The sequence below is a fragment of the Mustela lutreola genome, chromosome 7, assembly GCF_030435805.1.
Source record: "Mustela lutreola isolate mMusLut2 chromosome 7, mMusLut2.pri, whole genome shotgun sequence".
NCBI lineage: Eukaryota > Metazoa > Chordata > Mammalia > Carnivora > Mustelidae > Mustela > Mustela lutreola.
This window is the reverse complement of record NC_081296.1, coordinates 18,729,564-18,756,621: the sequence shown is the minus strand read 5'-3', so window position 1 is coordinate 18,756,621 and position 27,058 is coordinate 18,729,564.

Here is a 27,058-nt window from a genome sequence, read left to right as displayed (position 1 = left end):
CACTTCACACCTACAGGAATTTTCTTGCAAGAGCCTGGTCATATGACCATACACATCTGCCAGGGTGAGTAGGAAACACATATATTTCATGGAATTGTATGCTGAATTAAAAGATACATATTTTATTACTATAAAACAATGATAGAAATTGATATTGGAAGAGTACAAATAACAATATTTACTCCAATAATTATTCTTAATTCATTCACAAACTCCTTTGCCCCCAATTAATCTATATTACTTTCAATACATTCAAATCTATAAGACAGCACTAAATTTCCTTTTCTTGTAAATCTGCTGTCTAGTCTACTCTCACTAGGTTTCTAATTTTCTCTATTTATTTGCTGCACAGATGCCCTTCTGGGATCATCAGTCCTGATTATCCTATTTATTTTATTCAATCAGGTTGGTGGTTTCATTAGGAAATGTTTGTTTTCTATATCATTACAACTTTTCTCATGGGATGATCAAATTCCAAAGAAAAATAATACGTTTTTTAACTGTTTCTAAATGCTATTCTATTCTTATCAAGACATCTCTTTATTTTTTTATACTTTTCAGGGGATATATCTTTGTTTTCTGTCATCGTGCAGGAGGGACAGAATAATCACATATGATAGGGATTACTGTCCCAGTGAAAGGTTTCCTCAGATCTGTCATGTGAAGTTAGAGGGAGATGATTGTGAATAAACCAGGAAGCAGTTTTTCACCAGAACCACATGTGCCAGTGCCTGGATTTTGAACTTTCTAACCTCCAGAACTTTGAGAAATAAAATTCTATTGTTTACAAACAGGTCTGTGGTATTCTTTTATAGCCCAAATGGACTAAGAAATTATGGAAATTATGTAAAATAACTAACCAAATATATAAAAATGAATATACCCATATAATTGGAATTTCATGCCAACTGGATTTGAAAAGAACCGTGGTTTAGTAAGTATACTGAATACTGAACTTTTATTCACATCTATGTATCTTTATAAATTAGGATTTTCACCTGTGACAGCCATTAAATGAAATATTGACATAAATTGATCTCGATTTAGATTTTGAGTTATTGTACTGAATGTTTTAAATACTACTTACATAATAATGGAACTATTCAGTCAAACTGATTCTCTAAAGTGTATTAAAATAAATAATTGTAAACTATCAACATAGTGATATGAGTGTAAGGAAGACTTTGTTTCATTAAAAATATTATAAATAACCAAATTCTTTACTGTAAAATGGTATATTACATGGCACATGTTAATTTCAGCTTTGGTTAAAAGAAAAAAAAAGTATGTGAAGCCAAAAGTATCCTGAAGCCTTAAGTGTAATGAATAATCTCAAAAGAAGAGGAAACAATTGACGCAAGTTCCATATGTATGCAATAACCATATGTATTATACTATTAACTAAATAAGTAAAATTCCTCTCTTTACATTATAGGAAGGATTTTTCTAAATTGAAAAAAAAGAAAAGAAAAAAAAGAAAAAAACTTTTTTTAAGAAAAATAAGTCAGAAGTGTGATTTTACTAATAGCTGATTATTCTTGATTTGTTATCCTGAATCTAAAGTGAATCTTAAAAGAAATTAAATTTATTATAAGGATTATTTTAGGGGGCATTTCACTTAAATTATTACCTATGATTTCTTTAGAATTGTTTTTATGAATAAACTATGAGCTCATTTACTTATTATTAAGAATTCTATTAATATTAAAATAATTATTCAGAATCTAATGAATTTTAAAATACAATGTACAATCTCAGTTTGAGGCATAACATGCAAGCCATTCATTTTTCATTAAAATATTTTAATAATATATTGACACATTAATACATGTAAATGTTTCTATTTGAAATACACTTTCATTTTGGACAATTCATAATTTTTTCCTGATGGAATGTTCAACCAAGGTTTTTTGTTTGTTTTTTAAAAATTTATTTTTAGAGAGAGACAGAAGGACAGAAAGAGAGCACGAGGTAGGAAGGGCAGAAGGAGAAGTAGAGAGTGTACAAGCAGGCTCCCCACTGAGTGGGGATTCTGAAGCAGGACTCCACGCAGGGCTCTACCCAAGAACCCTGGCCTCATGACCTGAGGCCAAAGCAAGGGTAAGAGGCTGAACTGACTGAGCCATGTAGGTGCCTCTGTACAACCAAGATAAACCATTAAACTCAAAAAGTATCATCCTTCATTAATAAAATAAAAGAAAGCAGAAAATATATTTTTTTTAAAAATTGCATGATAATACACACACTAAACACTGAATTTGGTGTCTTTTTGATGTTTTTCTAGTTATTAACCCTGGAGGGGAAAGAGGTAAGGAACTGTGACATAGTTATTCAAGAAAAGAGAGAATGCAAATCATCTCAATCTTTCTCTCTAAAAAAGCTGATAATTGAATTTCTAGAAATAAGCTACTAATGATTTGCTATAACAGGGAATCTCAGAGTTGTTCTATATACCTCTTTGACTTTATCCACCAACTGAAAAGCTCCATGAGGTCAAAACGATTTTCATGAAAATACTAAGGCATTATTTGTCTTTTATTTAAATTTTTTATTATGCTGATGCATGCATTTCTCATACAAAAATAATTTTGGTTAAATGTTTAACACTTCAGCATGAATCAAGTCAGTGGCATCAAACTGTATTAGTAGTCATTGCATTTTACACTTCTTGAACTAAGAGGAAAAATACAGCCAGTGCATTTAAGAATGTCCTTGCTAACTGTAATGGTTAAATTTTGAGTCAGCTTATCTAGCTTATAGTGCCAAAGGCATAGACCTTCATCAAACACTAGTCTCAATGTTAACGTCAATGCATTATGTAAATGCATTGATTGGAAGGGGATAGGATCCTGAAAATCAGAATGGGACATATGAGGAGGTCTTGGCGTAGCTGGAGACAATAACCTGTACATACATTCTGCCAACTTCAAGCCTGAGGAGGCTGACTAAGAAAGCTGTAATATCTTCCTTTTAGGTAGTTATCTGGGAAGATACTGGCTATATTCTTGTCAGGATCCACCCTTGCTACTCCTCTTTGCTTCAAAACTTTTAACGAGCTAGATTCAAGTATCAGTGGGGCTTAAAGATGAGGTACAAAATGTGACCTACGAGGAGATCTACTATACTCCAAAAGAATTACATGAATACTCCAATTGTAGATGTGATTAACATATGCAATCAGTTGACATTGAAAAAAGTAGATTACCCTCAACAATGCCTTCAGTCAATTGAAAGAAACAGGTTTCCAATAGAAGAAAGAATATTGCATCAAGGCCTGAACAGAAATCCTCACTGAGTTTCTAGATCCCTGGCTTATGTTATGGATTTTGAATTCAAGAATGCAAACATCAACTCTTAGCTGAGTTTCCAGCCTAATAGCCTCCTATACAGATTTTGGATTTGCCAGTCTCATAAATATATGAGCCAATTCCTTAAAGTAAATACATATAAGTATATAAATATAAATTTAATATAAATATAAATATATATAAATGTGTGTGTGCATGTGTGTTTGTGGGGTTTTTGTTGGTTGGTTTGTTTGTTTTTGTCTAGAGAACACTGACTGCTACAAATTTTACTACAGAGATAGGTTTCAGAGGGACAGAATCTTAAGGATGAGTTCTCTGAATTAATTCTGGGGTTTGTGAAATTGACTCACTCATCTGGCTCTAATTAAAGATACTAATTATTCTATATCCAGTGGCAAAGAAGGCACTCATCATCCATGACAAGAGGTGGCAGTAGAGATATGCAAATGATCACTGTTAGATACTCCTAACCAAATAGTTACAAGAGGAAAGGTTCTGAGTGACCATGTATTTGCTATCATAAAACATTTTTATCAAATTAATGAGTGTAATGAGATTGGCTGGTTGCTCCTAATGCTGTACAAAGTACAGAAACAGAATGAGCTCAGGGCTTTAAATTCCCTGCATGAATGGCCTGGAAGTATCTATGTCTTCCCTGAACGAAACCCTTATCACCCGTATTCACAAAGATGAGATTTCTAAAATCAAACCCAGAGGTTCATCCCGTGAGTGGTTGAATTACAGCCACAAATTGAATTCTCAACCTCACAGCGTGTATGTTATTATGTAAATGCATTGATTGGAAGGGGATAGGATCCTGAAAATCAGAATGGGACATATGAGGAGGTCTTGGCATAGCTGGAGACAATAACCTGTACATACATTCTGCCAACTTCACGCCTGAGGAGGCTGACTAAGAAAGCTGTAATGTCTTCCTTTTAGGTAGTTATCTGGGAAGATACTGGCTATATTCTTGTCAGGATCCACCCTTGCTACTCCTCTTTGCTTCAAAACTTTTAACGAGCTAGATTCAAGTATCAGTGGGGCTTAAAGATGAGGTACAAAATGTGACCTACGAGGAGATCTACTATACTCCAAAAGAATTACATGAATACTCCAATTTATACAGGCATAAATTCTGAAGATAGGGTGATAAATATATATCAAGAGTCTAGGATAATGGCAGAAAGAACATTATTTTGAATCTAACTAAATTGTTGACATGGACCCACTCTACAGAGATTTTGGGTCCAGTGTTAGAGTTTGAAGGGTTGGAAAAGTCTCTGTTTATCTCACTGACTTGCTGAAATATAGACCAAAAAAAGTGGCCTACAATAAATTATGTTGAAAAGCCCTAACTACCTTGTATTTTGTAGAAGAAAGTATGAAAAATTTAGGGAGATTTGAATGTTAGAGTGGATTTATCACTAAGACCTGTTCGCCCACTCAAGGGTACATACCTTTTACCATATCTGTGAAAGATATACCTGTGAGGGGAGACTCAGCATATTTGAAGAGTTCTGTAGGACTTCTTTTCTATCAATCAGAGACTGCCACCACTGAACTGAGACTCTTAAATTCAATGGGAATAATTAGATGCCAAGAGGTCAAGTGACAACATTTAATTGCAAAAGACAAGGTGGATATGGTTACTGTAATTAACAGAAAAGCCAAGTGGTAAACAGGTAAGTCTGACTTGCAAAAACTATGGTGTCCCTAGAAGAGAAGCAGACGGGCAGTCCTTTAAACCCTTACTTGATCTGTATAAGTAGAAGAGTTCCAGGTTAGGTAAATCAAAATTTAATCTTAATTACCAAGACAAAGAATCATAGCTTCTCAAACAATTCCCACACTGGACCCTGTTTATGAGTCTAGAACCACTTGAACGAAGGAGGGCTAGGTCTCTTAAAGTAAGGACCCCAGTACACTCCTAAAAATATATGCTGTTAATCTTTCTCTCAAATTCCCCAAAGGGACCAATTGCCAAAGTGATTGTGTTTTGTGGAAGAAGGAATAATCAGTCTTTCAGGGGATTGCTGGACACTTGCTCTGAATGGACGCTTTTTCAAGGAGACTCAAAATATTCCTGTGGCCCACAAGAGTCAGAGAAAATGCTTATGGCACTCAACAGAGTTTTATCTCAGTTTCATTTCAAAGTAGAACCAGTGGCTCCTTAAACACACCTTTTGGTTATTTCTCCAGGTCCAAAATGTGTAATTAAAATAAACATTGGCAGAATCACAGGACTGATTCCTTCACCTGTCAAATGAAGGCAATTGTGCAAAGTCTAAAAGGAAGCCACTAGAACTACCTTTACTTAGGAAAACAGTAACCCCAAAGCAACACCATATTACTATAAAGGATTGCAGATTAGTGCCACAAGCAAGGTTTTGAAGGATACAGGGGTAGTATTCCTATGGCTTCTTTCCATTCAATGTACCTATTTGCCTGCACAATGGATAGTTGTGTAAAGGGAGAGAATGAAATGAATAAGAGAAGTATGTTGAGCAAATACTATGAGTGTGTAATTTTTCTATTGCTACATATTAAATCATGGCCAGTTTAGCAACTTAAAACAACATATATTTTTCATCTCACAGTTTGTATGCATGAGCAGTCAGTATATTTTTATTACTCTCTGTTCAAGGTCACATCATACTGAAATCAAGATGTAAGCTAGGGATGTGATCTCATCTGAGACTCAGAGTCCTTTATGATCCTTACTGGTTATTGGAAGAATTTAATTCCTTTTGGTTGTGGGACTGAGGGTAGTTCTTCCTTCTAACCATCAGCTGGAGGATGTTCTGAGCTCCTAGAAACCTTCAAAAATTCCTGCCACATGTCCCTCCCCACATATCTTGGCAGATTGTTCTTTAAAGGCCAGTAGGATCTCTATCTCCCTTCAATTCTCTCTGACATTTTTTTTAAAGTCTCATCCAGGAAAATGTCCATTTTGAGTAACTGAAAGTCAAATAATTAGGGACATAAATCACTTCTTCAAAATCTCCTTGTCATATAAATTGGTGTGATTATGCTAGGGATGTCCCATCATATTCACAAGCCAATTTACAACAAATAGGAGGGGATATGTGCATCAGGAAATAGGAATCTCAAGGCTTCCTAGGAGCTGCCTATCACAAAGACTTTGGGTGCTGGGCTGAGTTTTTAAAATAAAATGCATAAGTAATAGCAATTTACCATTTAGAAGTAGATAGGAATAGAATAAAAATAAAGAGAGAGTGCTCTAGCAGTGTTCTGAAGACAAATTTGGAAATGTAAAATACCTGAGACATTTAGTTTAGATTGGTTTATTAAATTAATAAATTATTAATTAGAAAATCCTTGAAATGAATAAAGTAATGTTAACCAAAATTAAGACTATTTGCCTTGGGTCACCTGAGTGTCTCAGTCAATTCAACATTTGACTCTTGGTTTTGGCTCAGGTCATGATCTCAGGGTTGTGAGTTCAAGCCCCCTGTCAGGCTCTACACACAGTGGAGAGTCTCTCTCTCTCTTTCCCTCTACTGCTTCCTAGCCCTCTGCTCACACACTTTCTCTCTCTCTCTCTTTCAAATAAATAAATAAATCTTTAGTAAAGATTATTTATTTCATGTAATGAACAATCATGTAAATTAATTAAAGAATTTCAAAGCATTAATAATAAAATGTGTGAATAAAGGAAAAGAATGAAAGCTAAATTTACCCAAGCCTGAGTAAGAAGAACATCTAGAAAGGAATTCTAGGGCACCTGGGTGGCTCAGTGTGTTTAGCCGCTGCCTTCGGCTCAGGTCATGATCTCAGGGTCCTGGGATCGAGTCCCGCATTGGGCTCTCTGCTCAGCAGGGAGTCTGCTTCCTCCTCTCTCTCTCTCTGCCTGCCTCTCTGCCTACTTGTGATCTCTCTCTGTCAAATAAATAAATAAAATCTTAAAAAAAAACTTAAAAAAAAGAAAGGAATTCTAATTTCAGGGGATAGAGTTCCAGGTAAGAGACTTGGTGTACTAATTTTCTATGGATGATATAAAAATTACCATAAATTATGAATTAAAACAACATACATTTATTTCATGGTTTCAAATACAAAATGTCAAAAATCCAAAATGGGTCATGCTAGGCTAAAATCAAAGTGTCCATCCAACTGTGTTCATTCTGGAGGCTCTCTGGGAGGATATATTCTGTTTTCCACCTTTTTTAGGTACCCACATTCCATGGCTTGTGGTTCTCTTCATCCATCTTCAGAGTCAACAATGATATTTTGATGTTTTTGATATAGTAATATCAATTTATTCTGACCTCTTTTTCTAATTCCCTCTTTAAATTTAAATGATCCCTATAATTATATTGAGTTCCCTTGAAAAAATCCAAATAATCTCATCACAAAGTCAGCTGATTAACAATCTGGAGTTCATCTACAACCTTAATTCCCCTCTTACCTATAAAATAGCAGTCATAGCTTCAGGGAATTAAGATGTGACATCTTTGCAAGTCCATTCTTCTTCTTCTTTATTTTTTTTTGATTTAAAAATACTTTATTGCTAAAAAATATGCTAACAATCATCTGAGCTTTCAGTGGGTTATGATCACTGATCACAGATCACCATAACAAATACAATAATAATGTAAAAGTCTTAAATATTATAAGAATTAACAAAATGTGATAGAGACATAAAATGAGCAAAAGCTGTTGGAAAATGATACCAACAGACCTGTTTGATTCAGGGGTGTCCTAAACCTTCAATTAATAATAATGAAAAAAAGTTATATCTGCAAAGCACAATCAAGGAAAGCACAATAAAATGAAGTATGCCTGTACTTTCAAATTCCAATAGCATTAATAAAATCCTAATCCAGAGTAGGGGGAGAATATTGTCATATGTCCAATCAGCATTTTCCAATTAAAATATATGTATAATAGGCTTATTTCTTGTACCCAAGGTTGTAAAACTTTTATTCATTACCAAGCACAACAAATGTACTGAGTCTGACTTATACCTACATGATTCATTACAGAAACAAACAAACAAAAAATCTTATAATAAACTTCTCAGATTTAAGATTTTCCAATATTCATGCTAAATAATTGGGAAGAATTTCAAGAATTTCCTGTTCATCTAGGTCTTTTTGTGTTTGTATGTGTCTCTTGGCATTCTTCTTCTTCTTCTTCTTCTTCTTCTTCTTCTTCTTCTTCTTCTTCTTCTTCTTCTCCTCCTCCTCCTCCTCCTTCTTCTTTTTAATTAGGTGTGTCCATTATTCTGCCTGTCACACATAGATAGAGGAAAAGGCATTCAAATTATGAATGTTTTAGGTTATTACACTTATTTTAGTTTCTTTAATAAAGTACACATTTTCCATTTTATCCCCCCAAAACAACAAACTACAGTGGCATTGAGGTAGTCTGGTTGACTTGTTTTGTTTCTATTTTAGTAGATCCAAATTTACCCTAGATAAACCATTATAATATCCATTCCTTAATATTAAAATCCAATTAAAAAGAAAACACTACAAGGCTTAATTATTGAGTCCTGAAAGGGAGAATAAACTCCAACCCCAGTATTCAGTGACCTTCAACAAATTATCTGATCTTTTTCATCGTTCTCACAGAATCCTTATTTAAGCAGTCAAGTTTGTTTCATATCTAACTTAGATTTTTTCATTTATTTTTAATAATTGAAGTGTTGTAGCTGCAGCCTTATATTTTGTCAACACAGGGATATTTTTGTGTAACTTTGAGAGTAAAGTGTTCAACTCTGAGCAATGTCTGTGGGCACCAAAGACCATAGCAGGTGAATTTTTAATTTTTGTTTTTATTTTTGCATATGAACAATTCCACACTCGTTCCTCATTAACATTAATTGTTTCTGCAAGGTCAAAAGGAAGACAGTCAACTCTAATTATAGATATTGTAGACTAGAAGTGATGTGTTACTAAATAACTCCTAACATCCTCAATTTTGTTTTTATAGGTTTTATTGGAAATGAGAAAAATGCATGTATCTCCAAAAGCACCAAATTAAAGAATTTGAAATGTACATGGATTGCATTCATTTTAAGTAAAAAGTGAGAACACCTTTCCTTACTATCAAAATGATTTTACTACTATTATTTCTCATATTATTAAGGAACTAGAGAAAAAAACATTGTGTAGTAAATTTCAGGGGACTTACCCTTTTTGTATCAAGAACTGGAAATCCATTTTTGTATCAGGCCTTTTTGTATCAAGAACTGGAAATCCATTTTTTAAATATTTGAGAAATATATTATTTATTATATTTACATATGGGAACCTCTTAGAGCATTCCTTAGAAATTCAGAAAGATAAACAATGAAGGATCATAGGGACAAAAACTAGAAGAGCTCCAAAGATCAGTTAATTCTCTACTCCACATTTTTTTTCCCTCTTTCTACTTTTCTCACCCTCATTCCCATTATTTCCTCTTTCCTTTCTTCCCCTGTTCCCTTATCTCTTTTCTTTTCTTCCTCCTCCTTTTTCTCTGATTCTTTACTACTATAATTCATATAAATGCAAACTCTTAAACCCATCCAGAATCTGCTTACTTTTATTTCATGCATGGTCCATAGTAGCTCCAGACTGCAACCTACAGTTGCTTTGAATACATTCATTTATTCAGTATTGTTGTAGTATCTATTACATACTTTTCATTACTAAATGGATTTAGTATCAATCAATAAAGCAAGAATAGGGTCCAATTCTTGTGCATCTTATATTATAATGAAGAAAGACAGCCAGTAAATAATAAACCATGAAAATTTAATCATGTACTATATTAGGATGTAGTAAGAATTATGAAAAATAAAAAGACTAAGGTACCCAAAAATGAATTCAGAAATAAGTGACAATTTTAAATCAAGTGATTAGGAAAATTACATTTCATTGTCAGTTTATTTGTGTGTTTCTTGACTTTAAATCCCCAAGGGGGAAAATGTGATTGACCTAACTCATGTTACAATATATTTCCATTTTATGTTCAGATAGTTGGATAGTGTATGTGGTATTTTCCAAGCAGTCATGCTTCTCCATTAAATCTGTAGACTATGCTTTGTTTACCACAATAAAATACTAAACCGATATGTCCTAATAAATTTATTCTTTAGGTGAAGATTATATCAAATATCATTGGTCTATTTTCCAAGAGGTCAAATTTCAGCATATTTACAAGATTACACCAGGCCACCTGTTTTCTAGACCCACACCCACCATTCTGCCCAAGCTTCACCTCTAAATGAATCACTGGATAGCTGCATAATTAGTTACTGTTCAGGGATTAAAAGCTCCACTCTTCAGCACCCTCCATACTATCTGGTTCATTGGTAAATACTGTCCTCAGCTCAATAGAAAACTTACCAGAATGGTAAACACACCCTAAAAACAAGGAACAGGGCATTGTAGTCAGTTTCCCATACATGCAGTCATGAGCTGACACAGGTTCAGGTTATATACACGGTAGATTTAGAGAATGTTTATAAGCCAACAAGAATTCAATTTTCTTTCTATAAGGAAATCATTATGGAACATTCTAATAGTCATTACTAAATGACAAATACAAGAGAAATAGCTAAGAGTACTATTTTCTTGCACTGACCTGGTCACATAAGGCTATCATGATGACATCATTCTCTGGGGATTGAAATTTATTAGTGATAATTTTTTTATAAAGTGACCATCTGTCAATCTTCCTGTTTCCTTATTTATCCATTTGACCATCACCATTACCTGCTATGGTTAGACTTTCTGCTTTATCAGGTGTACTGTTTACCCACAGAGCAGGTAATAATGGCACACTTGTTAGTTTACTCAGTCATATACTCAAGCAGATGTCATAGAGTCTGACTGTCCCTGATGCTTGATAATGGAGCTACATTCATAGCTTTCCCTAAGTTAGCTAGATGGGGTAAATAATTATCCATCCCCAAGTGCCTATGGAATTATACACTGTAAGATCCAATGATATTGCATCTTTTGCATTAATATAAGCCTCTTTGGGTTCATATAAATTTAAATGTTGTCTAAGACAACTGAATGAGGAAAAAGGAAGTTGTTATGTGGGAAAGAGATTTAGTTTTATATTTGCATACTCTCCTATTCCTTTATTCACACTTCCTGATTCTAGAAAGTTTTTAGAGTAGTACTCTCTCTATATATTTTTCCTCCTTTTTCCATTTAAGTTATGCACTTTAACCATGCCTTTTTATCACCTATTTTGAACAACAAACATTTTATTATCTCTGGATAATAAAGGATAAAGAAAATAATTCAATAATGTCTCTTTGTCCATTTCTGCACATTGGTAACATTGAATGTATTCTTTGATCAGAAGAAATATCTTCGGTTAGAGGGCAAATATATATATATATATATAGGAATACATGAATATATATATATATTCATGTATTCCTATATATTCATATATTTAATGAAATTATATGTCTTATTTAATCCTGCAAACCTAGGACCTAACACAGTATCTTGCATTTACTCAGTACTTAAAAATGACTTTTTTCTACTTGAATCAAAATAATCATTTTAACAGATTAATTTTGGAATCACCCTTTTGCTGGGGTGGTGGAGATGAGAGGATATCACAAAACTGTATGCCTCTTCAATAATCCACACTTTATGGAAACTTTCTCCTTAACTACTCCACCTCCCATGAATGCCTAAGCATGGCTCTTTCTGTTCTGAGCCCAAACAGTGCTTGATGTACTAATAAAGATGTGCTGAGCTGTATAAAACCTAAGTTGAGTTGTCAAACTGAAGAGCACATGCCACCTGCTGTCTCCTGTGTACTCAGGATTTAAACTATGTTCTGTCCACAGCAAAACAGTCTTCAAAAGGAATATATTACCATATTGGAGGCAACATTGCATTTCTGGCATGTTGTTGCCTTTCTTTATTGAAACAAAAAGCCTCTGTATTTTCTTTATTAAAAAAAATAATAGTCAGACGAGATCGGGCGCATTCAGGGTGGTAAAGCGGAAATGAATTTTGGGGACTTCAAGATCAAAAGCTTCTGCACAGCAAAGGAAGCAGTCAACAAAACAAAGAGGTAACCCACGGAATGGGAGAAGATATTTGCAAATGACAGTACAGACAAAAGTTTGATATCCAGGATCTATAATAAACTCCTCAAACTCAACACACACAAAACAGGCAATCATATAAAAAAAAATGGGCAGAAGATATGGACAGACACTTCTCCAATGAAGACATACAAATGGCTATCAGACACATGAAAAAATGTTCATCATCACTAGCCCTCAGGGAGATTCAAATTAAAACCACATTGAGATACCACCTTACACCAGTTAGAATGGTCAAAATTAGCAAGACAGGAAACAACATGTGTTGGAGGGGATGTGGAGAAAGGGGGACCCTCTTACATTGTTGGTGGGAATGCAAGTTGGTGTAGCCACTTTGGAGAACAGTGTGGAGATTCCTCAAGAAATTAAAAATAGAACTTCCCTATGACCCTGCCATTGCACTCCTGGGTATTTACCCCAAAGATACAAATGTAGTGAAAAGAAGGGCCATATGTACCCCAATGTTTATAGCAGCAATGGCCACGGTCGCCAAACTGTGGAAAGAACCAAGATGCCCTTCAATGGACGAATGGATAAGGAAGATGTGGTCCATATACACTATGGAGTATTATGGCTCCATCAGAAAGGACCAATACCCAACTTTTGTAGCAACATGGATGGGACTGGAAGAGATGATGCTGAGTGAAATAAGTCAAGCAGAGAGAGTCAATTATCATATGGTTTCACTTATTTGTGGAACATAACAAAGAGCATGGAGGACATGGGGAGATAGAGAGGAGAAGGGAGTTGGGGGAAATTGGAAGGGGAGGTGAACCATGAGAGATTATGGACTCTGAAAAACAATCTGAGGGTTTTGAAGGGGCGGGGGGTGGGAGGTCGGGGTACCAGGTGGTGGGTATTATAGAGGGCATGGATTGCATGGAGCACTGGGTGTGGTGCAAAAATAATGAATACTGCTATGCTGAAAATAAATAAAAAATACATTTTAAAAAATAGTCTAAAGAAAACTGAAGTGAATACTGAAATTTTGGAAATTATCATCTCTAAATCTTGTTAAAACCCTTTATTTATAATTGTCATAATACTAATATTAAACCATGTGAATTTATTAATGATGTCTACAAATAATAAAAATTATACTGTTAAATTAAATATGTATTAAAATGTGGTGATATTAATATATGAGCATTATATATATAGTATATATTATATGTACTTATTTATATACACAGGCATACATTACATTTTGCATATATTTAATCTCATGTTAAGATGTATGTAGTATATATAAATATGTACGTATGGACATATATTTAAATAGATATATTTAGCTCTTGTCCTAGTTAGATAACATTGTTAATGATTCTGTTTGAATTTCATTCAGGCTGAAAATAACAGAGTACTTCAAAGATTGCTCTTTGCTAAAGGCCATGAAAAATGGTAGTTTGAGGAGGGAAGGTGACTTCATCATAAAAATTGGATTGACGTTGGATGAAGCCACACATACAAGAAGAAAGGAGAGGTAGGTACAAAGTTTGAGGCATTTTTTCTTCTTTCTCTTAGGTATATTCTCTAGAAGTATTGTACTAAAATAGAGATTCTTACTCAAGTTATTACCAAGAGAATGTGCTCATATGAAACTGTTCAGAACAGAGTAGAGATAGTATTTGGGATGTGAATGAGCAAACCAAGGCATCAGCTAAGTCCAGCTTTATCCTGATTCCCGGAAGAGTTTAAGAGCATAAAGGGCATCAACTAAATCAACTAAATGTTCTGACTCAGGGCACAGACATTTTTACATGCTTCCATAATTCACTGACAAGAGCTATCCCCTTTCAGGAGTGGCATAGCTCCAAGAAACTTTGGTAAAGCAGCTCCAGGTAACTCAGCATACCTTCTGTGGACCAGTCCAGGTGTAAGCAGTTTGCAGACAATGACACCCACATAGGCTGGTAGTTGGGGGCATAAGTCCCAAAAAGGAAATCTCAGTAGGCATCAAACTAATTGACTACCTTATTCTAGGCTAATGTTGAATAATACCCATCACTTATGACAACATATGCCATGCCAAAATTTTCCTCTAAAAATAATCTTTCTTGACTCCAGTCCCAGGTTCATCCCTCTTTTATGGTTTCTAGATGTCAGAATTTTATCATTATTATCTCTTTATCATTTCTCTTCCATTCCTACTTCAGATATGCAAAGGCAGCAAAATGAATAGCTGTGAACAACTGAAAAGTAAGAAGGCTCAAAGTAGAGAAGTCAACCTTTCCTCTAATAGGACAGGCTGCAGAGATCCTAAACTGGGGATGGGAAGAAACTTGGCTTTGGCTTGGGAAATTCAGCTTTGATATCATAATTGTCTGTAAGTTTTGTTTTGTTTTCCATTTTATATTATAATGGACTTTATTCTTTAGATGAGTTTTAAATTTATTTTTAAAAAACTGAGTAGTCCCAATAGTTTATTTTTGTTTATGTTTCCCTTGCCTCAGGAGACACATTTAGAAGTAAGCTGCTACGGCCAGAGTCAAAGAGGTTACTGGCTACGTTCTCCACTAAGATTTTTAGAATTTCAGGTTTCACGTTTAGGTCTTTCATCCATTTCTCTGTGTGTGTGTGTGTGTGTGTGTGTGTGTGTGTGTGTGTGGATGGTACAAGAGAAGTGTCCACCTTCATTCTTTTGCACGCTTCTATCCAGTTTTTCCAATACATTTGTTGAAGAGACTTTTTCCCATTGTATATTCTTGCCTCATTTGTCAGGGATTAATTGACCATATAGTTGTGGATCCATTTCTTAGTTTTCTATTCTCCTCCATTAATCTTGTGTCTATTTTTATTCCAAAAGCATACTCTTTTGGGTACTACAGTTTTGTAATATAGAATTTGAAGTCAAGAATTATGATGTCCTCAGCTTTGATGGTATAGAGACCTCCCCTTATCTATCACCCCCGAGTTTCTCCTATTGTTAACATCTTATATTAGCATGATGCATTTGCTATGGTCAATGAAAAAATGAACCAATATTGTTAGATTATTTATTGACTAAGGTCCATAATTTATTGAAAGTCCCTTGATTCTACATTTATTTTTTTCTATCCCATGATATCACTATGTCTTCTTGAAGACATTTGTCATTTCTTCTTAGGCTCCATTTGTCTATAACAGTTTCTTAAATTTTTTTTCCTTTTTGATGACTTTGAAATTTTTGAGGAGTACTGGCCAGTTTTGTTTTTTGGGTTTTTGTGTGTGTGTGTGTGTGTGTTTATTTGTAAGATGCTCCTACAGAATCAGAAATTTTCCACTGTTTTTGTCATAATTAGGCTAGGGTTATGGCTTATGAAGAGAAAGACCACAAAGGTGAATTGACATTTTAATCTTATCATATAAAGGGTAAATACTATCAATATGATTCAGCTTAGTTGATGTTGACCTCGATCTCTTGACTGATGTAGTGTTTGTCAGCTTTCTCTACTATTAAAGTATTATTTTTTCATTATTTTGATCTTGTACTCTTTTGAAGAAAGTCATTATGCACAATTCACCCTAAAGGAGAAGGAGCTATGACACCCCTCACTGAAGCCAGAATATTCACATAAATTATGTAGAATGCTGCATGAATTTTTTTATTCTTATCCATTTATTTCTTCAGTCATTTATTTATATTATTATGGACTTATAGGTATTCATTTTATATTTTGGCTTGCAATCCAATACTAATTTATATATTTTTTGCATGAATTTTTCCAGTTTTAACTATTGGGGAATTCTAATGTGTCTCCTTGATCTACCTTCATCTATATGGTGTTTGTCATTTTTTCTTCCTTTCTCCCTCTACACTCTTCTCTTCTCCTTATATTTCCTAAATTTATGACTCTACAATATGCTCCAGACTCATCATATATGTCGGACAATCCAACACTGGACTCATCCATTTGTTCAAGGAACTCTGACTCATTTTATTAGGAACCAAGATCTGAGTGCTTTGTGTCCTTTCCTGAGTGTCATTGTTTTTATGGATTTTTGGTTGGCAGACAAAGGCAATGTATATGTGTTAACCAACCTGTGGAGATATACATATATACATATGTATAAATATTTCTAATGAAACTACCTGTACCAATATAAAGCCAAACATGAGTTCATACTAACATCTTCATCTCTAATCCTTTGTCACATGAATCCAGTGGTAACCTCCTCCCCTTGAAGATCTATAAACTTCCACTTCAATAGTAAAAACCTAGATACTACCAAATATTTTCACTTACTTAATTTTTCAATTTCAGTATACATTTATTGTATATTAGGAAAAATTAAACTCTACTCCCACTGGGGTGAAAAATCTTTATTAATTAAAATACAGTGTTTACATGCACATTCTTTTTTTAAAGATTTTATTTATTTATTTGACAGAGAGAAATCACAAGTAGATGGAGAGTCAGGCAGAGAGAAAGAGAGGGAAGCAGGCTCCCTGCTGAGCTGAGAGCCCGATGCGGGACTCGATCCCAGGACCCTGAGATCATGACCTGAGCCGAAGGCAGCGGCTTAACGCACTGAGCCACCCAGTCGCCCCTACATGCACATTCTTTTGCCATTAGTATTACAGACTATAGACATTTTTAAAATTATATATATATATATATATTAGCACCAGTTCCTCCATCTTCTTCAGCAAAGTTGTTGCATGTATTTGTAATACAATTAGATTCTCTTGTCTAAATCTGCATTCCTTCCTATAGTCCTCGAAATCCTAAGAAATTAACATAAAGTTTACTTCTTGCCATTAAATTTTTGGAATTTTAACAACTGCATAATGTCATATATCCATCATTAAGCATCATATAGAATAATTCAAGCAAATGGGCACCTGGGTGGCTCAATCAGTTAAACAACAGACTCTTGATTTGTCTCAGGTCATAATCTTGGTGTCTTCATGAGATCAGTTCCCATGTTAGCTTCATGAGAAGTGCTGAGTCTTCTTGGGTTTCTCTACTTCTCCCTCTCCCTCAGCCCCTCCCCTCACTTGCACACACTCTTTCTCATAAATAAATAAATAAATAAATAAATAAATAAATATCTTAAAAAAAAGAAAGAAAAGAAAAGAAAAAAAGAACAGTTCCACCAACCTAAAAAAATTCCCCTGTACTTCACTTACTTCATCTTGCATACATCCCATCTTGACCACTCATCTGGTTACTGTATTTATAGTTTTGGTTTTTCCAAAATGTCATATATTGGAATCACATTGGCTTCTTTCACTTAGCAAAATTTGTTTAAATTTCTTCTATATCTGTCCATATCTTAATAGTTGTTTTCATTGTTTAAAATATTCTATTGTATAAATATACCATAGTTATTTTTTTTCTATTCACCGATTATATGACATCTTAGTTGCTTCCATTCATGTGCACGTTTGCATGTGGACATAGATATTCAAATCAGTTGGATAAATACCTAGAAGCACTATAACTAAATCACATGGTAAGAGTCTGTCTAAAAAGCTACTAAATTTTCTTGCCAAATGAATTGTATCATTTGTCATATCCACCAACAATGTCTGAGAATTCATATTGCTCTATATCCTTGCTAGCAGTTGGTATTGTCAGATTTAAAAATATATGTATATCCACTCTAATGGGTTTGTAGTAGGTATTTAATATTTTCATTATTGTTTTTCATGGGAGTCTTTAACTCTCACGTCCACACAGGGCCTCCATGAAATTCATAAATTACAGTTCAGGTTTCCCTACCTATGGCACTAGTTCCTACAACAGTTTCCACTTGCGACTCTACTTTATGTTCCTCTGTTTCTCCAGGTTTGCATACAGTAGCTTGCCCTGGGTCCTCACCTCTCTAAAGGATCCAAGAAAAGTTGTTGATATTTCAGCCTGTTCAGCTTCCTGTTTATTATTAGGATGGACTGATGACTTCCAAGCTCCTTTCATTTAGAACATGGGCTAGTCTTTTTTTTTATTTTTTTTTCAGTGTTCCAATTCATTGTTTACACACCACAGCCAGTGCTCCATGCAATACATGCCCTCCATAATACCTACCATCAGGCTCACCCAGCTCCCCATCCTCTTTCCCTCCAAAACTCTGTTGCTGAGTTTAACTTAATTTAATTTAGTTTTTTAGATTTTTTAAAAAAAGATTTTATTTACCTATTTTTGAGAGAGAGGGCACACAAGCAGGAATGGGAGGAGGAGCAGAGGGAGGGTCAGGCAAAGGGAGAGGGAGAAGCAGGCTCCACACTGAGCAGGGAGCCCAACATGGAACTCAATGCCAGGACCCTGGGATCATGACCTCAACCAAAGGCAAATGCTTAATTGACTGAGCCACACAGGCTCCACCAGTACTTATTTTCACTTAAGTACTTACTTAATAGTCTTAATAAAATGTCATCAAATATTTTTCAATTATTTAACTGCAAATATATTATATCTCTTGCATTTGTGTTTTGTCCTTGTTTTCTCTCTGATTATTTAAATTTATATATTTTCCTCTCAGACCCTAGAAGGCTCTCTTTAGACTTTCTTCATGTACTAACTTGAATACATTTACATGATTACCATCTCTTTCAGGTGCATTTACATAATGTTAATATATTCCAGAAGTTTCCATTTGATATCTACATTTTCAGTTTATTTTTAATAATTCAAGTATATTTTTTCCTTCATGTGGTAGTTTCACTTTAATCTAATAGATTTTGTTTTCAAGAATGCCTATTCTTGTTTCATATTTTCTATGGCCTATTGCTGAGGCAATTTGTGTAATAAGATTTTTATTCTTATTCTTAAGTGTGGCTCCTTAAACACATGGGTTGAACATATGTCAAATAAAATTCTGATATAAGCAGGCAATGTATTGTTTATTAAAGATTTTTGAAAAGAAACCCATCATTTTATGATCATTTAAAATATATAATGAAATAGTTAATGTAAAATTAAGAGCATAAAACAGCTAGAATCAAATACTAATTATAACATATCATCAGTTTGGGAAAATGTGATAAGTAAAAAAGACATAGGAAATATTCAGAAAAATATATACATAATTATTAACATTTGTAAATGGGTAAATAAATCAAAGAAATAAAGATAGCATTATATTTTGAAGAAACAAGTCAAAATGTTAATTATCTTTTTAAAAATTTCAAAGAATGTTAACACTGATTTTAAAACTGGGAAAATGAAATAAGAGGCACTTCATACACACACACACACACACACCTGCAATTAGAACAATAATAATAGCTATATTTACTACTAATAATACTATTAAAGATGAATAATTAAATAATAAGCATATTTTTCACAGTAAATTTACTGATTTTTATTGTTTTTAAAATTTAATATGAATATAGCTAATATTCAGCGTTATATTAGTTTCATTAATATTAGATTATAAATATTAGTTGAAACTAATATATATAATCATTGTAAAATACAATGACTCAACAATTTTATACATTATTCAGTGCTCATCATAATAAGTGTGTGTTAATTTGAAGAAATAATTAATAAATTGTAATGCTGAGAGGTAGCGATTAGATGAAACACCTTATTAACAATAAATTAACAGGGATGCCTAGGTGGCTACTTCATTAAGCATCTGCCTTCAGCTCAGCTCATGATCCAGGGGTCTTGGGATCGAGCCCCTCCTCAAGCAGGGAGCCTGCTTTTCCCTCTCTCTCTCCCACTGCTTGTGTTCCCTCTTGCTGTGTCTCTTTTTGTCAAATAAATAAAAATCTTAAAAAAATAATAAATTAACAGTATATAAGGAGGTTTTTAAAATTTTCTCAGGAAAATTAGAAATGTTTATTTTTGTCTAAATATAAAACTAAATGACTGGGAATAATATAACATACAAACACATTGTAGTAGAATGGAAACTGCAGATTTTAAAGATCTGATTTGCAAAAGTGAATGTACTAGCATAAGATAAAGACTCGTCATTGAAAATAACAAGGTACAGCACTACATAAATTATTATCAAATTTGGGGTAGGAGAAAACTTTAAATCCATATACATATATATTTTTATGCACACATTAATAAATAAGCCACGGTGTTCATAATGAATAGATAGGAAAGTAACAGGAAATGAGAACATAAAATTAATGGAATGAACACAGGTCATGTAGTACTTCTAATTTAAAAAAATTTTTTTGAGGATATGGAAAAAGATAATTGATAATTAATCATTTCATATTTTACAATGTTACTAATCAATGAAATGCAGAAAAAAATAATTACAAAGTTGATCAACTTAGCAAGATTTTCAAAAATAGCAAGCATCAACATAGATAAGAATAATGAATGGGCTGTCTCTTCAAATTCTGTTTCAATTATAATTAAAAATGAATTTTGTGCTATTTATCAGAAAACTTACAAGTCCTCATGCATCTTGACATAATAAACCCTTTCTGGATTGCTGATCTAAAATCATTTCTCACATACACAATAATTTATCTGTAAAATTTTGTCATATTTATTAACAGTGATCAAACATTAGAAAAGATAAACTTTAAAAAATATAAATTTATAAGGGCGTTGAGATTGTTAGATTTTTTTAAGAAGCTTAATAAATAATGTATTCTCTTATTTTTTAAAAAAGACGTTTTTTATTATTTATTTATTTGACAGACAGAGATCACAAGTAGGGAGAGGCAGGCAGAGAGAGAGAGGGGGGAAGAAGGCTCCCCACTGAGAAGAGAGCCCGATGTGGGGACCTCGATCCCAGGAAACTGAGATCATGATCTGAACCAATGGCAGAGGCTTTAACCCACTGAGCCACCCAGGAGCCCCAATGTATTCTCTTCAGTACCAGAATTTGTAACCCATTGACAGATGAAAAAGGGGACAGTCAAGTGAAAAACAATAGGTCCTAGATCTGCAAGAAATTCGAATTAGATGAATTCAGCTACTCAGGCACTGTTTCACATTTTCAGATCTCTGCAGAAAAGGGGTTAACCTTTTTACTGCATGTAAAAGAGAAGACTATAACACATAATGTGTGTAAGCATGTAAATATCAAAATATATCCCATTAGTTGCTAAGACACACAGGGCCTATTTTTTCTCTCAAATTCATGAATATGTAGGAGCAGTAAGTGAGAAGTATCATAGTAGAGTTTCCCCCTGCAAAGAACATGAAGCCAGGGAGAAACAGCACACTCCCAGATAATAGTATATCATAGACTGAAACCAGCCATAAGTTATAATTAAATTTATGGACCATTGTTAACCCATGATAATATAGTGCATGGTGAATATAATGCACAGTGAAAATTCTGGGTACTAAATTGAACCTGTAATTTGAATTTGTTTGTAAACATATATTTACAAAGAAATTACTTGTAAACATCCAAAAACCAAGAGTTATTTTCTCTATGTAGTGATTTGCCTTGATTTTTGTTTATTTTTTAAATTGTAATTATTTTTTAAAGATTTACTTATTTGAGAGAGAGAGAAAGCAAGCAGGGGGATGGGCAGAGGGAGAAAGTCTCAAGTGAACTCCCTGCTGAGTGTAGCACCTGGTGCAGGACTTGATCCCAGCACCCCATGATTATGATCTGAACCAAAACCAAGAGTCAGCCTCTTAACTAACTGAGCCACCCAGGATCCCCTTTAAATCTTAATTATTTAAAAAATAAAAACATACACATTTGGAAACACAACAACATTCTGAATAGCCTAACAAAATATAGTAAATAAGATTCACTTGTTCTTCTTTACTATTTTTCTCTGGGAGATTCTGTATGCCTATATAACTATATTTTAGGAAATGATTTGTTTAGTTCATTTAATAGTGCACTGTATTTTTCATTGACTATTTATTCTTTCATAAAGAAGTGTCCAGAGGAGGAGTCAAGATGGCGGTGAAGTAGCAGGCTGAGACTACTTCAGCTAGCAGGAGATCAGCTAGATAGCTTATCTAAAGATTGCAAACACCTGCAAATCCATTGGCAGATCGAAGAGAAGAAGAACAGCAATTCTGGAAACAGAAAAACAACCACTTTCTGAAAGGTAGGACCGGCGGAGAAGTGAATCAAAAGTGATGGGAATATAGACCCCGGGGGGAGGGGCCGGCTCCCGGCAAGCGGCAGAGCAATGGAGCACAAAATCAGGACTTCTAAAAGTCTGTTCCGCTGAGGGATATCACTCCTGAGGCTAAACCAGAGCAAAGCCCACACGGGGTCAGCGTGGCCTCAGGTCCCGCAGGGTCACAGAAGGATCAGGATGTCTGAGTGTCGCAGAGCTTGTGGGTATTGGAACGGGAAAGCTGGCTACAGAGACAGAGCCGACAGTAAGCTCACAGCTCGGTGTTACCTTGAACTAGCCGCAGGCTCAGTGAGCTCGGAGCGCGTCCAGAGGTCAGGTGGACGGGAGTAACTGGGCGCTGTTCTGTGAGGGCACACTGAGGAGTGGAGCCCCGGGCTCTCGGCTCCTCCAGGCTGGAGACCAGGAGGCCGCCATTTGTATTCCCTTCCCCCAGAACTCTATGGAAAGCGCTCAGGGAACAAAAGCTCCTGAAAGCAAACCCAAGCGGATTACTCAGCCGAGCCCCTGGTAAGGGCAGTGCAATTCCGCTTAGGGCAAAGACACTTGAGAATCACTACACCAGGCCCCTCCCCCAGAACATCAACAAGAAATCCAGCCAAGACAAAGTTCATCTACCAAGGAGTGCTGTTTCAATACCAAGGAGAGCAGCAGAATTCCAGAGGAGGAGAAAGCAAAGCATGGAACTCATGGCTTTCTCCCTGTGATTTTTTTAGTCTTGAGGTTAATTTAATTTTTTTATTTTTCATCTTTTTTTTCTCTTCTTCTGCTAATTTTTTTTAACATTTACCCTTTTCTTTTTTAACGTTTTTTAACTAGTTTATCTAATATATATATTTTTTCTTTTTTATATTTTTCTTTATTCTTTTTCTTTAACTCTTTTTTTTTCTTTTTTTCTTTTTTTTCCTTTCTTTCACTTTGAACCTCTTTTAATCCCCTTTCTCCCCCCTCACGATTTAGGATCTCTTCTGAGTTGGTTAAAGCATATATTCCTGGGGTTGTTGCCACCCTTTTAGTATTTTACTTGCTCCTTCATATACTCTTCTCTCGACAAAATGACAAGGCGGAAAAATTCCCCACAAAAATAAGAACAAGAGGCAGTACTGAAGGTTAGGGACCTAATCAATACAGACATTGGTAATATGTCAGATCTAGAGTTCAGAATGACAATTCTTAAGGTTCTAGCTGGGCTCGAAAAATATTAGAGAAACCCTCTCGGGAGATATAAAAGCCCTTTCTGGAGAAATAGAAGAACTAAAATCTAACCAAGTTGAAATCAAAAAAGCTATTAATGAGTGCAATCAAAAATGGAGGCTCTTATTGCTAAGATAAATGAGGCAGAAGAAAGAATTAGTGATATAGAAGACCAAATGACAGAGAATAAAGAAGCTGAGCAAAAGAGGGACAAACAGCTACTGGACCACGAGGGGAGAATTCGAGAGATAAGTGACACCATAAGACGAAACAACATTAGAATAATTGGGATTCCAGAAGAAGAAGAAAGAGAGAGGGGAGCAGAAGGTATACTGGAGAGAATTATTGGGGAGAATTTCCCCAATATGGCAAAAGGAACGAGCATCAAAATTCAGGAGGTTCAGAGAATGCCCCTCAGAATCAATAAGAATAGGCCCACACCCCATCACATAATAGTAAAATTTACAAGTCTTAGTGACAAAGAGAAAATCCTGAAAGCAGCCCGGGAAAAGAAGTCTGTAACATACAATGGTAAAAATATTAGATTGGCAGCTGACTTATCCACAGAGACCTGGCAGGCCAGAAAGAGCTGGCATGATATTTTCAGAGCACTAAACGAGAAAAACATGCAGCCAAGAATTACTATATCCAGCTAGGCTATCATTGAAAATAGAAGGAGAGATTAAAATCTTCCAGGACGAACAACAACTGAAAGAATTTGCAAACACCAAACCAGCTCTACAGGAAATATTGAAAGGGGTCCTCTAAGCAAAGAGAGAGCCTACAAGTGGTAGATCAGTAAGGAACAGAGACCATATAAAGTAACAGTCACCTAACAGGCAATACAATGGCACTAAATTCATATCTCTCAATAGTTACCTTGAATGTTAATGGGCTAAATGCCCCTGTCAAAAGACACAGGGTATCAGAATGGATAAAAAACCAAAACCCATCTATATGTTGCCTCCAAGAAACTCATTTTAAGCCCGAATATATCTCGAGATTTAAAGTGAGGTGGTGGAAAAGAATTTACAATGCTAATGGACATCAGAAGAAAGCAGGAGTGGCAATCCTTATATCAGATCAATTAAATTTTAAGACAAAGACTATAATAAGAGATGAGGAAAGACACTATATCATACTCTAAGGGTCTGTCCAACAAGAAGATCTAACAATTTTAAATATCTATGCCCCCAACGTGGGAGCAGCCAACTATATAAATCAATTAATAACAAAATCAAAAAAACACATCAATAATACAATAATAGTAGGGGACTTTAACACTCCCCTCACTGAAATGGACAGATATTCCAAGCATAATATTAACAAAGAAATAGAAGCCTTAAACGACACACTGGAACAGATGGACATCAGAGATATATTCAGAACATTTCATCCCAAAGCAACAGAATACACATTCTTCTCTAGTGCACATGGAAGATTCTCCAGAATAGATCACATCCTCAGTCCTAAATCAAGACTCGACATGTATCAAAAGACTGGGTTCATTCCCTGCATATTTTCAGACCACAATGCTCTGAAGCTAGAACTCAACCACAAGAGGAAGTTTGGAAAGAACCCAAATACATGGAGACTAAACAGCATCCATCTAAAGAATGAATGGGTCAACTGGGAAATTAAAGAAGAATTGAAAAAATCATGGAAACAAATGATAATGAAAACACAACGGTTCAAAATCTGTGGGACACAACAATGGCAGTCCTGAGGGAAAATATATAGCGGTACAAGCCTTTCTCAAGAAACAAGAAAGGTTTCAGGTACACAACCAATCCCTACAACTAAAGGAGTCGGAGAAAGAATAAGAAAGAAAACCTAAGCCCAGCAGGAGAAGAGAAACCATAAAGATCAGAGCAGAAATCAATGAAATAGAAACCAAAAAACAATAGAGCAAATCAACGAAACTAGGAGCTTTCTTTGAAAGAATTAATAAAATTGATAAACCCCTGGCCAGACTTATCAAAAAGAAAAGAGAAAGGACCCAAATAAATAAAATCATGAATGAAAGAGGAGAGATCACAACTAACACCAAAGAAATACAAACTATTATACGAACATACTATGAGCAACTCTACACAACAAATTTGACAATCTGGAAGAAATGGATGCATTCCTAGAAACATATAAACTACCGCAACTGGACCAGGAATAAATAGAAAGCCTGAACAGACCCATAACCAGTAAGGAGATTGAAAGAGACATTAAAAATCTCCAAACAAACAAAAGCCCAGGGCCAGACGGCTTCCTGGGGGCAATTCTAACAAACATTTAAAGAAGGACTAATTCCTAATCTCCTGAAACTGTTCCAAAAAATAGAAATGGAAGGAAAACTTCCAAACTCATTTTATGAGGCCAGCATCACCTTGATCCCAAAACCTGACAAGGATCCCATCACAAAAAGAGCTATAGACCAATATCCTTGATGAACACAGATGCGAAAATTCTCACCACAATACTAGCCAATAGGATTCAACAGTACATTAAAAGGATTATTCACCACGACCAAGTGGGATTTATTCCAGGGCTGCAAGGTTCGTTCAACATCCGCAAATCAGTCAGTGTGATACAACACATCAATAAAACAAAGAACAAGAACCATATGATACTCTCAATAGATGCTGAAAAAGCATTTGACAAAGTACAGCATCCCTTCCTGATCAAAACTCTTCAAAGTGTAGGGATAGAGGGCACATACCTCAATATCATCAAAGCCATCTATGAAAAATCCACCGCAAATATCATTCTCAATGGAGAAAAACTGAAAGATTTTCCGCTAAGGCCAGGAACATGCCAGGGATGTCCATTATCACCACTGCTATTCAACATAGCACTAGAAGTCCTAGCCTCAGCAATCAGACAACAAAAGGAAATTAAAGGCATCTAAATCGGCAAAGAAGTCAAATTATCACTCTTTGCAGATGATATGATACTATATGTGAAAAACCCAAAAGACTCCACTCCAAAACTGCTAGAACTTGTACAGGAATTCAGTAAAGTGTCAGGATATAAAATCAATGCACAGAAATCAGTTGCATTTCTCTACACCAACAACAAGACAGAAGAAAGGGAAATTAAGGAGTCCATCCCATTTACAATTGCACCCCAAACCATAAGATACCTAGGAATAAACCTAACCAAAGAGACACAGAATCTATACTCAGAAAACTATAAAGTACTCATGAAAGAAATTGAGGAAGACACAAAGAAATGGAAAAATGTTCCATGCCCCTGGATTGGAAGAATAAATATTGTGAAAATGTCTATGCTACCTAAAGCAATCTACACATTTAATGCAATTCCTATCAAAGTACCATCCATCTTTTTCAAAGAAATAGAGCAAATAATTCTAAAATTTATATGGAACCAGAAAAGACATCGAATAGCCAAAGGGATATTGAAAAAGAAAGCCAAAGTTGGTGGCAT